We start from the raw sequence: 16,270 nt of genomic DNA, 5'->3' as shown, positions 1-16,270 counted from the left end.
ATGCAGAATCCATTAAAATTTTGATAATGTGCGTAAATTTAAAACATTACTTTCAAAATCAAATTAATAAAACAATGAAAAGATCAAATTTAATTAGGAGGAAATAATTTTATATCCCAAGTGCAATAAAAGATTTGTGGGAAAAAAGTCAATAATATAATGATATCTGTTAAAGATTTGGGTTAAGGGGAGCCATCATTGACAATTGGTGGATTGCAAACTGGTGCAGCTACTCTGGAAATCAGTGTGGGGAATTCCGTTGAATCCAAAATAAATCTATCATATGGCCTAGCTACATTCCTCTTCAGCATCTGCCCAAAATACTGGACATTGTACTCCACAGATACTAGCTCAGGTATGTTCAGTGCCACTCTATCCACACCAGGTAGGAAATGGAAACAACCTAAGTGCCCTTCAACTACCATCTAGATAATGAAGATATAATACATATACAGAATGGAATGTTACTTAGGCTTAAGAAAAAATGAAATAATAACCTTTTAAGGTAAATGGATAAAATTAGAAATAATTATAGCAAAGTACCCAAAACAAACAGTGAAATACCCCCAACAAAAACAAAACACAGATGTTCTCTCCTATTTGTGAATGCTAGTTCTAAATATTTAGAAAGGAGTATATAATCCACTTAAACTAAAGACATTAGGAAGGAAAAAAAAAGGTCCTGAGGTGAGAGGGACTAGGAGAGCAGAGCTGTTATTCAGCAGGAAATGGAAGAAAACTAGAAGAGAGATGCTTTGACATGGGATGAGGGAGAGAGGGCAATGTAGAGGAGAGGGAGGGGAGAGAGATAAATAACACTAAAGCTATCTGAAAAAGACATAAGAATTATACTGTTCTATGATTGCTTAAAATTAATACAATATGTGTAACTGTTTGTGCGTACATATATTTTAAATTATGTTTATGCTACTTGGGCAATAACGCTTACCTCAGAAACTTTTACTATCTTAAAAAAAAAGAGAGAGTCCCAAAACAACATAGAGTGTTATTGTTGTCTTTGGTTGCATCCTTGAGCTTGGAGGTAAGATTCTATTGCAGAAAACACCACAAACTGTGGGCAGAGGACTTACAAGAATTGAGCAGGATCTAACCATGAAGCCTCCTTCCTGCAAACCATAACATTGACCAGGACCATAAGATATCCCCAAAATGCAATAATGGTACTTATGTCTTGGCACTGTCCAACAGGCATCTAATTGGGCATAAGGCCTGCTTAACAAGCAGAAATTCTTTTCTTATTCTATGAACCCAAGCAACTACTTGTGAATGATGAAGCATGTGTGTGTGCTGATGGTAGTGGAGTGTTCCACTGTCGTGCTCCTAAACTAGTACTTCTAATTTCATTCTAAATACTTACCCATAGACCCTCAGATGAATGCAACCCCTTCCTCTCATGGAAGGAGCTTATTTTTCTAGCAGAAATCATTACTGAAATCCACAAATGGTTAAAATATAAAGACTAACTGGCAAAAGAGTTACTAATCAAGTGTTTACAAATATGCAAAACAACCTGTAGCTCATGAACACCGAGAGAAAGATGAAAAATGGTAGGAGCAAGAGAACCAGTATGTCTGCTGTAATCAGTATCTTTGCGTGATAAGTGGCACCCATAAAATCTCAACCATGTGGTTGCTTATACTAGCCTTGAACAATAACACTGATTGACATGTCAATGAGAATAAAGGAATTTTACAAGGCCCTAGCACTAGATAAATATCTATAGGCAAGGCAGAGACTATTTCTTCTGCAGAGAATAACCCCCAGTGTTTATCCTATCCTAAGTATTCAGCCTTAAATATGTATACTGAGGAATATTTAATAATCTTAAAGGATGGAAAATATATGTAAACAAGTATAAGGGACAAAAACAATTTAAAATGGAGAGGCTAAGAATTGGAGAGGAGATAGGAGTAGCATTTGTGGAGGTGGGTGGAGTGGAGGGGGGAAATGATGTAAATAACAGTACTCATATGTAAAATTCTCAAAAATGAATGCATTTTTAAAAATATTAATGGGCCACCAAAATACTTGGAGAAACAGATGAAATGTTACAAATATGGTTTTTAAATATAAAGTTCTGTCTCTATGTAAACCATAATTATGAAGTCATTAATAATACCATCCTCCTGATATCCCCAAACTCTACCTTGTTAACCCCAAATTAGCTGCTAATTACCTTTTCATTAAACAATTGCATCATTGTTTTTTTACTCTAGGAGTAACTTCTGTTCTATAAGCCAATGCCATTCACATGTAACTTGATTCAAAATTATTTTGCTATTTTTCAATCCTTTGATTCATCTGATTTAATTATAAGCTGATAGTCTATTATTTTTCTTATAATGCTGCCAAGCTGCCTTTAAATGTATGATTCTCCTGCCTCAGCTTAGAAAGTATTGGGATTCCAGTATATACATGACATAAAAAGTGACATTTGCATTTCTAAGATAGTTCAACATGATGCCAATGCTTGAATAATACATTTGGCAACAAATATTTATAAAAGAGAAAAATGTAAAAATTAAAAGAATAATTCTTCTACATAGATAATGTTATTCACCACTTAAATTACTTTGGGCCCACTTTTCTTTCTCTATGCTGGGATTTTGTCTGGTTGAACTTGTTCAGGTCTTCTGTGTGCAACCAAAGACTCTGTGAGTTCATATGTATGTCACTACTACTGTGCCTCAATGACAGCTCCAGTCATTATAGTCTTCCTCTCTGTACAAATCCTGGAGCCTAGACTGGAGTGGTATAATAAAGAAATTCCATTTACAACTGACCACTCTGAACTCCCACACCTGACCAAGAAGCTATTCCAATTGATATCCACTGGGAAAGAGAAAATCAGCGTTATCCAATGGAGTATCACTGGGTAGATTAACTGCACTTCAGAGCAGGCTCTATGCCCAGGAAGTGTATAGACCCAACAGACTGTAAGTTTTATGTACTTTTTGTTTTGGTTTTGTGCTTTGTGTTTTACGTTTGCATCTTTTATTGTGTTTTGGCTTTGTTTTTGTTTTAGAAAGAAACAGTGAGAAAGAAACATGAAGTTGGATTGGAAAAAGGTATGGAATATACTGAAGGAACTGGGATAGAAGAAAGAATATGATTAAAATATATATTATGAAAAAAGTAAAATAAAGGGAAACATGCATCTCTTTTTTCTTCTTTAAAAATAGGTAGCACTCAGCTTTTTCTTCCAGTTCAACATAAGTTAATAGGAGGTATTCAAAAGACCCTGCCTGACTCCTTGTTGACATCTTTCTGATTATACTACAGTAATAAATAGAGATAAATGGCAACAGGAGGTTCAGTAGTGCCATACAGGCTCAGGGGAGATGAGATTAGCAGGTAGAGGTGAAAGAGAGCAGGGCTTTGAGCAATAAGTGTTGCAAGCATCATGAACAATGGCAATCTAAACAAAAATTGAGTGACACACACTTAGACTTCTAAGGAAGACATTCCAAGATGAGCCTGGGGAGAACATTAAGAGGGTCTGTCGCGTAGGCTCTGCTTTTCGTTTTACATTTTAGTTCTGTCCTGAAAATAAGTACTTGCTATTTAGAGTGTTAAATAGACTAATGCCAGTTTTAAAGGTTTTAAGTAAAACACTAAATTAGATAATAACAAAAGGGGTTGCAGGAAGACCAACTATTAAGAGTCATCCAAACCAAGTATATTACTACTGTGCAGGAAAGAAAGATAAATTTAGAAGCAAAGGACTTCTTAACTCTGTCATGCAAACTTATGATTATTCATATATTCTTATTTTCAGTAGTCTCAAACATCAATAAGGAATCATTTCATAATACAAATGAGATATATACCATTGTATTAGCTGCTATTATTGTTACTGAGGCAGAATACCAACCAACAGCAGCATCATGTAGGAAGAGTTCCTTATGGCAGGGAAGGCTTGTTTTCAGGAGAAGGGCTACGTTGTATTCAAAGTGAAGAAGTAGAGACTTGTGCTTCACTGGTTTTCTCCTTTTGATTCACTCTAGGACCTCAGCCCACAGGATGTTCTGACTCACAATCAGAGAGGATCTCCTTCATTAATTAAACCTTCCTGTAAATCCCCCTAAAATACACTAGACACTTGAAAGGATCCTACTTCGTTGACAACTGTTACTTTGATCATTTTATTAATGGTATGAGTTGAGTAATTAATTAATCTTAATTAACTACTCAAGGTGACCTAAATTGCTTAAGACCCAATATACCCAAGATCTGTGTTAATTATGTAGACATTTGTCTTTAATAATAGGGACTACAAAAACTCACTTTAGTTTATTACTGAAGGTATTGTTCCTTCATTTCACCAGTATCATATTTACATAAACAATGTAAATATTCAATAAAGATGGTTAGATGAATAATAATGAAAAATTTCAGTAAGATGCAAGTCAAAACTAATGTTTTCATGGGTAGTAGCTGTCACCAAATGTCCATTGCCATGATAACATCTCTTATTAGGTTTAACACTGATTTGGTTTTCTGTTTACTTTTAAATGCTTTCTGACACATTGAAGGGGAAAAGCAATATAATATAAACTATAATTACACATGTAATGTACGATAGATTCCACAAATAATGAACCAAACTCCTGCCATCTCATTTCTGATTAAAGCTCAATCATGCATTACTATCTCCAGATTAAATGTGTTTACTGAAACAGCCCTAGCTCTGTATTTTTGCAAGCCTAATCAGTATCTTCAAAGACAATGTACATGCTTTGTTATCATGAATGTCTATAATATGCAGTATCAAACGTATAGTTTAGTTTTTATGCACTTTTACCTTTAATCCATAAATAGGTCCATTTTTCAAAATAAGTCATGTTTTTCAGAAAATTTGTTTCTGCATAGATACATAAACTCCACATATGTTCTCCCAGATAAATAATAAAATTAATTCTGAGAGTATGCAATATAAACCTGAAATTTATATGTCAGAAATTCACATGTGTAGCCATATGTCATTTGTCTCTCGGCATTTTCATCTGCACTGTATCTTTTTGGTTGAAGTACCCAAACCAATCCATCAATGAAGAAAATTCAGGTTTACAAGGCAGACAACATAGTCTGTAGCACTCAGATATTGTGTGTTAAACAGTATAAAAGCAGTCATATGAGAGGCATCTAAATGCTCCAGTGATTTCCTCTCTGACAAGCTCATAAATGATCGTTAAGCAAAATGACAGGTTGGCCAGAAACATGGCTGTGCACCAAAGAATGTTATGCGTTTCAGAGAAATAGATGCAGCTGGTTTAGCCTTTAAATGAGCAGTGGGGTGGTAGGTCAGTAACTAAAAACTTAGAAGTATTTAATATAATAAACAGTTAACTTTACTTTTTACAAACAGCTGTATTATTTAATAGTATTTGGCATTGGAAGCTAAATGTTATTAACTATACTTCAAAACAATAAATTCAAATCAATCTAAAAACTTCCCTATTGCACTTATTGTGTTCTTAACTTAGGAATCCCAGACACCTAAACACCAGCATACCACAGCCACTTAATGTTCGGTCTTCCATTTGTCTCATCAGAAATTCTTCTAACAATCAGTTCAATATTCCAGGTATTTGCCTTCAAACAAAAAATAAGAATGCTGTTTTCTACTTTTCAGAGTTCCTCAGTATATTTCAAGCTTTTATGGGAACTGTGTCAGTTAAATTTGAAGTAAGAAATATATAGTGTTTCCTAATTAAGATAACTGGAGGTTATGCTTGTTACTGTTAATTGTCAACATGGTGAGATCTGAATCATCTAGGAGAAAAGCCTCTGGGCATATAAGCAGGAGATTAATTAGATCAGGGAAGTTTTGTCCATATCTGTGGGGAATTATTACTAGGTTAAATGGGGAGGAAGGCTCACTGCAGGGTGTGCAGGCAGTCGTCCCTAAGCTTGTGTGCCAGAGTGCTTAAACAGGTGCATGAGGAATGATAGTTCTCGGCTCCCTGAACTTGGTATAGCATGACCTCAGGATCCTGTTGTTATCCTTCATCTGATAGAGGGCTAATATCCAATATATACAAAGAACTCAAGAAATTAGACTCCAGACAACCAAATTACCCTATTAAAAAATGGGGTATAGAGCTTAACAAAGAATTTTCAACGGAAGAAACTCGAATGGCCGAGAAGCATCTAAAGAAATGTTCCGCATCCTTAGTCGTCAGGGAAATGCAAATCAAAACAACCCTGAGATTCCATCTCACACCAGTCAGAATGGCTAAGGTTAAAAACTCAGGTGATAGTAGATGCTGGCGAGGGTGTGGAGAAAGAGGAACACTCCTCCATTGTTGGTGGGACTGCAAGATGGTGCAACCACTTTGGAAATCAGTCTGGCGGTTCCTCAGAAAATTGGACATAGCATTACCCGAGGATCCAGCTATACCACTCCTAGGCATATACCCAGAAGATGCTCGAACATATAACAAGGACATATGCTCAACTATGTTCATAGCAGCCTTATTTATAATAGCCAGGAGCTGGAAAGAACCCAGATGTCCTTCAACTGAGGAATGGATTCAAAAAATGTGGTATATTTACACAATGGAGTATTACTCAGCTATTAAAAACAATGAATTCGAGAGGTTCCTAGGTAAATGGATGGAACTAGAAATTATCATCCTGAGTGAGGTAAGCCAATCACAAAAGAAGACACATGGTATTCACTCATTGATTATTGGATATTAGCCTAGAACCTTGAAATGCCCAAGATGCAACTCACAGGCCACATGAAGCCCATAAAGAAGGAAGACCAAGTGAGGGTGATTCGGTCCTTCTTAGAAGGAGCAACAAAATACTCAAGGGAGCAAATATGGAGACAAAGTGAGGGACAGAAACTGAAGGAGGGGCCGTCTCAAGACCACCCAACCTGAGTATCTATCCCATGTGCAATCACCAAAGGTAGATGCTGATGTGGAAGACAGGAAGTGCATGCTGATAAGAGCCTGATATGGATATCTCCTCAGAGGCCTTCAAGAGTCAGACATATTCAGAGGCAGATGCTCACAACTAGCCATTGAACTGATCATGGGGTTCTCAATAGAGGAGTTAGAGTGAAGACTGAAGGAGCTGAAAGGGTTTGTGGCACCATGAGGAGAGCAACAATACCAACCAACCACAGCTCCCAGGGTCTAAACCACCAGCCTGGGAGCACTTAGGGGGGGATCCAGGGCTTCAGCTGAATATGTAAAAGTGGAGGGCCCTGCTGGGCATAGGTGGAAGAAGAGAACCTTGACCTCATGAAGGCTGGATGCCCCAGGGGGTGGGAATTTTGAGGGTGGGGAGGTGGGAGTGGGGGGGTGTAGATAGAGGTTACATCCACAGAGAAGAAGGAGGAGGGGCGAGGGGATTGGGGGTTCCGAGGGGGTGGTGGGGGATGGGGTAAGGGGACAACATAGGAAATGTAAATAAATCATCCAATAAAAAAAAAAAAAAAGATTTTGCCATCATGATGAACTGTATTCTCAAACTGTGAGCCAAAACAGAATTTTTGTTTATGTTGTTTCTGTCAGAGTATTTTATCACATATTTGGGGAAAAATATATATTCATATATTCTGGTTTGTCTGTTGATTAAACTGAAGTTAAAACCAGATGGCAAAGGAGACAGGTGTATGTCTTTGAATAATAATTTTGGTTCCTTTTAGTCCTTCTGATATTTAAAATGCTTTAGCTGAAAGACAATAAATAAGCATTGTTCCTTTCTTAAGGAAAGAGAAGCCCATGAACTACCCCTTGGATTACACAATGGTCTAAGTAGAAGAAAATCTTATGTCTGTAAGTGTTGCAGTCATTTTTAATGGCAACTGGGTAAGATTTTTTTACGTTAGTTTTTTTTTATCTTCACTTGTGATTATAACTACTAAAGTAATACCTATTCAAAACTTCAAGTGAGATACATTTACACAGCTTGAGATTATTCACGGGTTTGTACTATGAATGGTGCTCCCTGGAATACACCATACCTGTGATTCTGAAGACTAATTACAAACTCGTGATTCTGATGGGTTGAAAGGAACCATCAATAGCTTGGGGTTTCTTTCACTGCTCAACAGCCATTTACCAAACATATCTGCAAATTGCTTTATGCCCTGTGGACTACCAGCTAAAATATTTGGAACATATTCATTATAGACTTATAGACCACTGGTTTCCTCTAACTGAAAAGCTAAGAGTGTTGTCACATAGCATTTGCAACCTTCAGAAGAATTTCCTTATTTTGTGTCATTCAAATACATGCTGACTACACCAATGGAATTTGTAAGTAAATTGACTTATTCTATCTTTTACTCTGTAACGAACAAAATCTTATGTAGCCACTTTCATGGTGAAACATGTCATTCAGGCAGAACAATAAGAATCATACCCACAAGAATCTCTATGTCGTGTGCAATATCACTCATATTTGACTGAAAAAATTCACTCTTTCATGCAAGAGGTGTGTTTTTTTAAAATTAATAAACAGTAAATTTCAAAAGAAAGTATATATTTTCTGTGAGTTTCATGGGTTTTAATTCATTCTAAAAACGTCACCTATAGATTCAATGCAAGCTTTTGTGAATCTTCTTTTATGAGTCAGTGGCTGGCTATCCAAGATGAAGGACTAATCCTCTTTTCACACAATCATCCGCTTTCCCAGAGGAGGGATTGCACAGTCATGAGAACATATATTAAGATCTCACTATCCTCATCTCAATCCATTATTAAAATGCTTAGAACCTTGAGTCTTATCTTTTCTGGAACCCATACTCTTAGAATATATTTAGTATTCAATAATGATGGGTATAGATTTGTACATAAATGAGTAATTAAGGCCTATGTTCCCTGCAGTGTAGGTTTAGCTATTGTTTATAACATGCATATCTAATTGAAAGTGCAAGGTCTGCATGCACAGAAACAAAATATTTTTATTTTAAAAATGATGTAAGCAAGATGAATGGGTTCCTAAAATACTATAGACATCACCCTCTCAGTCTCATACACCTTTGATGAATATTTCAAGAATGTTACTCCCTAGACCATTACCTAAATACAACTCTCCTGTCTTTTTAATATTTTAAAAGAAGAGTAAAGAGTTTGTCAAAGAAGAAAGCTAAATCAAATCATCCTATGTCCATGCCATAATGTAATGCCAATCTTAATATTTCAGGGGAAGTTCACAGACTTTTAAACAAAACTCCAGTATTATTTTAGATACTGTATTCCAAGATGCTTAACCTGTGCTGAAAAATTGTGTGTGTATGTGTGTGTGTGTGTGTGTGTGTATTTTTATATAGTATAAGTGGTTAAAATACAACATTAAGAGTCATAAAATAGAACTTGTAGTATCTTAAAGAGAAAGAATACTTTAGGATTACTGCATAGTGTAGTCAAACTCAGGAAGATGCTATCAGCAACACACTGAGGACTCAGATTTCAATAGGGAGTGAAGGCATTCACACTTGCTCTATCACAATACACAGCCTCTGGAGTCAGGAAGTTGGGTTTTTATGTAGAAGAGCATTTCACATGTCCAGGATCTGGACTTCTACTGCTTCTTGTTCTAATTCCTTCATCTTTAAAATATTAGAAATAAAATTTATTTTAAAATTTTAGAAAATTGAGTTAATAATCTAGAAGTGAGAACTAAAGCACAGACCATAGAGGAATGCTGCTTATTGGCTTAATCTCCGTAGCTTTCTTTCATTAAAGGATTTGTATATATGTTTTCTTCCTTATATTTTTTAGGAATTTCAGACATGAACCAGAGGGAAACATCTATCTTCCCATGATAAATGTTTATATCATTCCATTAAATACAGTTATATGCAACTACAGTTGCTAATCAAAGTAAACAAAATACAAAGTTGTTTTGCTTGTTTGTTTTCAAGAAAATAGACTGTAGAGAAAATGACAGAATGATACATGTCCTAGGTTTGGTGCCCCCATAGCACACACAAATATTTGGATAATAAACCAATGTTTGCCTAGCAAAGTCCTAGTCTATTAATTGATGAACAGGTAAGAAAAATACATGTACTGGACAGAATTTTATTCCACTCTTTGGAAATTAAGTCAGCAAATTAATGAATAAGACATACAAAACTTATACTGAATAAGGTTATCACACCTAGAAATATACATGCCTTCTCTCTCATATGGGTATTCTAATTTCTATCTTTAAAACTATCTGGAGAACCAGGTTCTATAACGGATTGTATTCTAATGCTAGTGTGATCACCCAAATTAATTTCCAGGAGAGGGTCTGCACTTATCTTCTGGGACCCTGTCCCATTTAATTCTGATGGGCAAATAATGTTGCCTACAGCCAACAGCTGTTGAGAAGAGAGAGAAGTGAGTTTTAGGTTTCCAGGGCTTGGGACCATGAAAAGGAGGAAGAAGGAGGAAGAAGGAGGAGTTAGGAGGAAGAAGGAGAAAGAAGGAGAAAGAAGGAAGAAGGAGAAGAGATACCGTGCTTGAGGTGTGGACAGGAGAGCAGAGCAAAGCTGCCATGTAAGTGGGCCAAGAAGACGTGGCCCAGAGGGTCCGTTCAGCTGGGTCTATATTAGCCAAAACGGAACATAGAAATTAGGAAGTAGTACCTTTGAATTATCGGAGGGAAGTAGTTCGAGAAATATGGAGGCTAGGCAGTCACCCATCTATTGTGCTGCTTAGGTCATAATAAAATATAAAGGCTATGTGTGTGTGTGTTTCATTCATGAACATAAACCACTGATGCAGGTATCAGCCCCCCACACAAGATTTATTAAAACAGTAATTCTACAAGGTTCCCTTATCTAAGCATAAATGTTTCTATCTCTGACTCCATTTTTTTCTCTCTCTCTCAAAGTGGGAGTAGAAAGATAGATATAGATTAATCAATTCTCCAAAGGTCTTATCAATGAGATAAATGGAGTGAACTTAGATATGTTTAATAGTCAAAGTTTCCAAGAAACAAATTCTTGATATTTTCTATTTTACTTAGCCATTTCTTAAAGAATTGAAGCTCAACATGAGCTTTTTCAGTCAATCAGCATAATGTATTTTCAGGCTTCAGAGAAGACAAAACTAATCTAAAGACAAAACTGACAGTTTACAATTACAGAGTAAGACAGGAGAAGTGAGTTACTGTCTTCAAATGTTGCAGCTACTTCTCTGTCAACTAGGTCCATATTACAGACTTAAATCTACAGAACAAGATATTACTTGGAAATTGGAATGGGTTTTTAAATTGCCAATATTTATTTAGTTTGTTTTCATTGGTGACATGTATTCCTTTTCAGTTCATTCATGTATACAATGATGAATATTTACTCACATCTCACATATATATTTATTGTCTACTGTGCTCCTGTTCCCTCCTCTCCATCCTATAAGTCTCCTTCTTACATTGATGCTTTAGGTAGTTTCCTGATCTACTTATTTCAGCCAAGTCCGTTTTTATGCCCAATGAAATGTCCATTGGAGCCTAGAATGCTCAGCATTGCATATACAACTGAAGATAATCCTTTTCCTTCAGAAGACAACAGTAGTCAATGGTTTGTCAGAGAGTGGTGGGGCTCTATTAGCCTTTCCCAAGTCTATGATTGACAATTGAAAGACTCAAATCTGCAGGCTCAGTTAAGGCAATTTCAGCTGTTGTCAGACCATGTTAGCAATAGTTGTTGCATGGCCTGTAGCACTTCTGTCTTCTTCATTTCTTCTAGCTCTGATATTATTTCTTCCTTCTCTTCTGTGATGAAGCCTGAGTCTTAGCAGAAATGATATAAATGTCCCATTTAGGTATAAGCTCTTGACCATCAATTGTTCTTAACACCTTCAGTTGCCCTGAGTCTCTGTAGTCTCTCTTATTCGCTACAAAAGAGAAGCTTCTTTGATGCAGGATGAGAAAAACCCATGAATGCCTAGCCTGGATATTCACATGAAAATGGAAGGGCATATTTTGTTTTTACATTTTTCTTTTATTTTTTTAAAAATAAGTTTATGTGTATGACTGTTTTTCCTGCTTGCATTTTCTGTGAACCATGTGTGTGCCTTGGCATAGAGAATAGAAGAAAAACATCCTTTAAACTGGAACTGGAGATTAAATTAGTGGCAAGCCACCATGCTGAGAATCAAACTCAGATTCTCTGTAAGATCAGAAAGTGTTCTCAATTATGGAATCACCTCTCCAGCCCCAAGAATGCTTTTTGTCAAAGAGATTTGATGAGAAATTTATTACATCATTCCAATATTTTAAAAGATATTCCATTGTGTTTTAATATTAAAGGGAGTGCTTTCCTTGTTGAATATAGTGGAATTATTCACAACAAAGGCTTTACATGAGGACTAAAATTATTTTGAGCATCTGCATATGCATCTAGGGCAAATTATTTTTTAAAAATAGAATATATGCACAATCTTTTTTTTTTATTAAACATCTTTGGAATGAGAGTATAGCTTGAGTTGGAACACTAGAATTTGGTTTTACCATCATTTTTATTGGTTTTATTTTTTCAATCCAGCAATAATTCTGAGGATTTCTTACTAATAAAATTCTAAGATGTAGTGAGAGAAAGAAATGAGCAGGATAACCACTATAGAGAGAATATTTTAACAACTTGCCTGATGGTCAGTAATGCAGAAATAAATCATTGCACATTATTGGAAAATATTGAGTAAAAGTGATTTTGAAATGAGATTGAATGTATAAACTTTTGAGTTTGAAGTATACAAACTTGTTAATGAATTTGTTCATCTGTAAATTTTGATGTTGTAAAAGGCATAGCATGTTTATTTATATTTCTGACATTTCATGGGCATACTTCAGAACCATGCAAGGTATTACCTCATCCTTAATATATCTCTCACCTTGAAGGACAATTTATTTCTACACGTTTCTTTCTGGAATCAATCTTGATTTTAATTTCCCAATTTATAAGACAATGAGAACATCTTCTGAAATACATAGTTTAATTATTTTTAAAATCAAATCTCCAAATAGAGAAGTCCACTTTGTTTTATAAGTACTGCAGATCGAAGCAGGGTTTTCAAAGGCTTGTGTGTAACTGAAGTTGAAAATTCTGCTTAACCTAGATGTACTTAAAGTAACTATTTCATTAGTATTCTCATCCTGAAAGAATTGGTTATTTAAAGCTTTTGAAGTTATATCCTAAAAAATATCATTAATATAGTTTATCTGAAATATGGGAAGCTGATATTACTCTAGGGTTTGGTGCTTCACTTTCAGAGGAAAAAAAAAACTAAACAGAAAAACAGGTGGTTTTGTTTGTCTTTTAACCTCAGGTTCTAGATTTGACAATAGTAGCCAGAAGAAAATTCCAAAGAGGAGAGAGATTAGATATAAGACAATTCACACCCTGGCTGGCTATTTAGTTATGTTCATTAAACATTAGGTCATAGATATTTTAGTTTCTTCTAAGTGTCTTATTTTCTGCTAACTTGAACAACTTCCATGTAAGTGGCTTATTGAGGGTAAGTAGCCAAATCTGATTTGTTGGAAATTGTTATGGCTTAGGTTCTAACTTTATTTACTCTGGTTAGAGAACTATGTGGAGAGAAGGCCACAAGAATCCCGTAGGAAGAACAACAATATCAACCAACCAGACACCCCAGAGCTCTCAGGGACTAAATCACCAACCAAAGAGTATACACAGAAGGATCCATGGCTCCAGCTGCATATGTAGCAGACAATTGCCTGGCATCAATGGGAGGGGAGGCCCTTGGTTCTGTGGAGGCACCATGCCCTAGTGTAGTGAAATGCTAGGCCAGTGAAATGGTAGTGGGTAGGTAGGTAGAGGAAAATCCCTCATAGAATCAGGGGTCAGGAAAGATAGGATAGGAGATTTGCAGAGAAGAAACTGGGAAGGTGGATAACATTTGAAATGTAAATAAATAAAATAATCATATATATATATATATATATATATATATATATATATATATATATATGACTTTATAGAGTTCATTGAATTTAATGATCATGTTGAGGGAAATTAATGTAAATTTTAATGACATTGAGGCAGCCAATCTATGACAAGATGTATTTCCATTTTTGTGTATTTATATTCATCCTCATCAAATTCTTTCAGTAATGCTAAAAAAGGAGATCAGGAAGAGAGTGGATCCTCAATGTTCCCTAGCATAGAAGGCATTATATTGAACAGAGTAAAATAGAGCAGGAGATGAAAGAATCAATCCAAATCCATGGCATCCTGATGTAACAGAGCTGCCTCATTTACAAGGCAGGAAATGACTTGCTTATTGACTGACTCTAACCACCCAGGACTGAAAACTAACCAATCAAAACTACAATCATTTACAGGGTAGGAATTAAGAACTGAAAAACTGCTTATAGATTTCCTGATCTTAGTTGGATGAGGAATCCTCCAAGATGAGATTTTCACATGTCTCTCAAATGTCCACTGCTCTTTATAGTATATAAAATGCATCTGGTTATGTAAAGATACTTAAAAATGACGACTTAAGATTCTTTCCATATTTTCTTTCTAAATTGGTCAAAATTTTATTACATTTAGAGAATATATGTCTCTGATATCCATAAATTTAAATAAATAAAAATAATGCCATTTTAGCCTCTGTTTTGCCAATGGAAATTTTTTTCTCTTTTCTGTTTTAATTATGGCACACAGTATATTATTTAAAAAGCAAATACATTCCCATGTGAAATTGCACATGATTTCAAAACCATGAAACCAAGACCCAGAAATCCAATGTAGCCACATTAAAGAGATTCTGTTACCCCAAGGTTCCTTATGAGGGTCATAACATGTTTATAGGACTAAATAGAATGAAGGAAGCATATACCTAATCTGTCCTAGGGTGTGGTTTTATCCATGATTATTATCTAGGCTATAGTCTTTTCTCTAATTTTGTTCTAGTTTCATTCTGCTACTGTGGCAAATACTATATTAAAAACAACAACAACTTATTTGGGAAAGGATTTATATGGCTTACAATTTCATGTCACAGTCCATCACTGAGAGAAGGTAGGACAAGAACTGAAACAGAAACTCAAAGGGAGAAAACATGGAGGAATGCTGCTTACTGGCCTGTTCACAGGTTCTTGCTTAGTTGGCTCTTTTATACAGCATACAGGATGTCCTTCACTGGCAATCCTACCCACAAACAACAAGCAAGACAATTCTTCAGACATACTCACAACCAACCAGATAAGGATATACACCCCTTCAGGTGACTGTAAGCTGTGCCAAGTTAGCTATCTAGAGCAAATGCCATCTGACAAGTTGTCAACATGTACCCTAGATACATCGACCTGTCTCTGACTGACAACAAGTTCCCAGATAACCCTTTTTCCCAGATTATGATTTTTGGGGAATTTCCAAGTTTTGGAATCCATTGTGTCAATGATTTGATATTTTAAAAAACTCATATACACCTTTAGAATATATTCACCCTGCAAGGCTAATTATTGGACCAGAGGCTAACGAGGAATTTTCATATAATAATTGAGGAAAGAAGATAAGTGGTCAGGCAGTTTGGGGACAGAAATTATGACTCATTTTTGAAGACAAAATATCTTCAGTTTTGTCATGACCACAGACACAAACAGACTCAGGACTCTTGAATCCTGTTCTGATTTATCATCCCTCTTCTCTTTTATGTAGGCTAAATGTGCCACAAGAACCCAACTTTCTGGAATCTTTATATAAGAAGGAAGTGTCTGAGGCCAACTGGCTCATCTACCTAAATCTCACTTCATTTTCTGCCATAAATCCTATTGGCATCCCTACACTAGCAGCTCTTTGGTAGCCTGCTCTCAGGAACCAGATCTCCTTTCTAAGAGCTCTCTTTTTCTCAAGTTCTCCTTTATAGTCAAAAGATGAAACTCCTCTCTAACCTGATCTCATTGCTATAAATTATATTTTCCATAGTTAGTAAAAAAGAAAAACAAAAAACAAAAAAAACTGTATTTCATTGGCTTGTGTTTTCTCTGGTGGCCATTGCTTTGCTCAAATTCTGGAACTCCTGATGTGAGAAAGCATCCATAGCTCCAGAAGATGCCCATTCTTGTTTTTAAATGAAAAGGATTAAGACTTCAAATCTACTTTAAAATAAGAATAATAAAGAAATAATCAATTTGAAAATAACATCCTCCCTTCCTCCTCTGCCTGGTCCTGTGGGCTGGGGCAGACACAGAGTTGGTCTGCTCCTGTCCTGTGGAGATACTGACTCCTGAGTCATCCTAGAGGAGCCACTGCACTCAGAGCAGC

General features: G+C 35.8%; 1 protein-coding gene across 1 annotated transcript in view; it reads right to left on the bottom strand.

Moving 5' to 3' along the window:
- Lrp1b (LDL receptor related protein 1B) overlaps window positions 1-16,270 on the bottom strand; it is a 1,533,520-nt gene that overhangs the window by 288,079 nt on the left and 1,229,171 nt on the right. The gene's annotated exons all lie outside the window — the stretch shown is intronic.

Source organism: Grammomys surdaster, unplaced genomic scaffold (assembly GCF_004785775.1).
Source record: "Grammomys surdaster isolate TR1022 unplaced genomic scaffold, NIH_TR_1.0 126035, whole genome shotgun sequence".
Classification (NCBI taxonomy): Eukaryota; Metazoa; Chordata; class Mammalia; order Rodentia; family Muridae; genus Grammomys; species Grammomys surdaster.
This window is presented reverse-complemented; position numbering and strand designations above follow the sequence as displayed.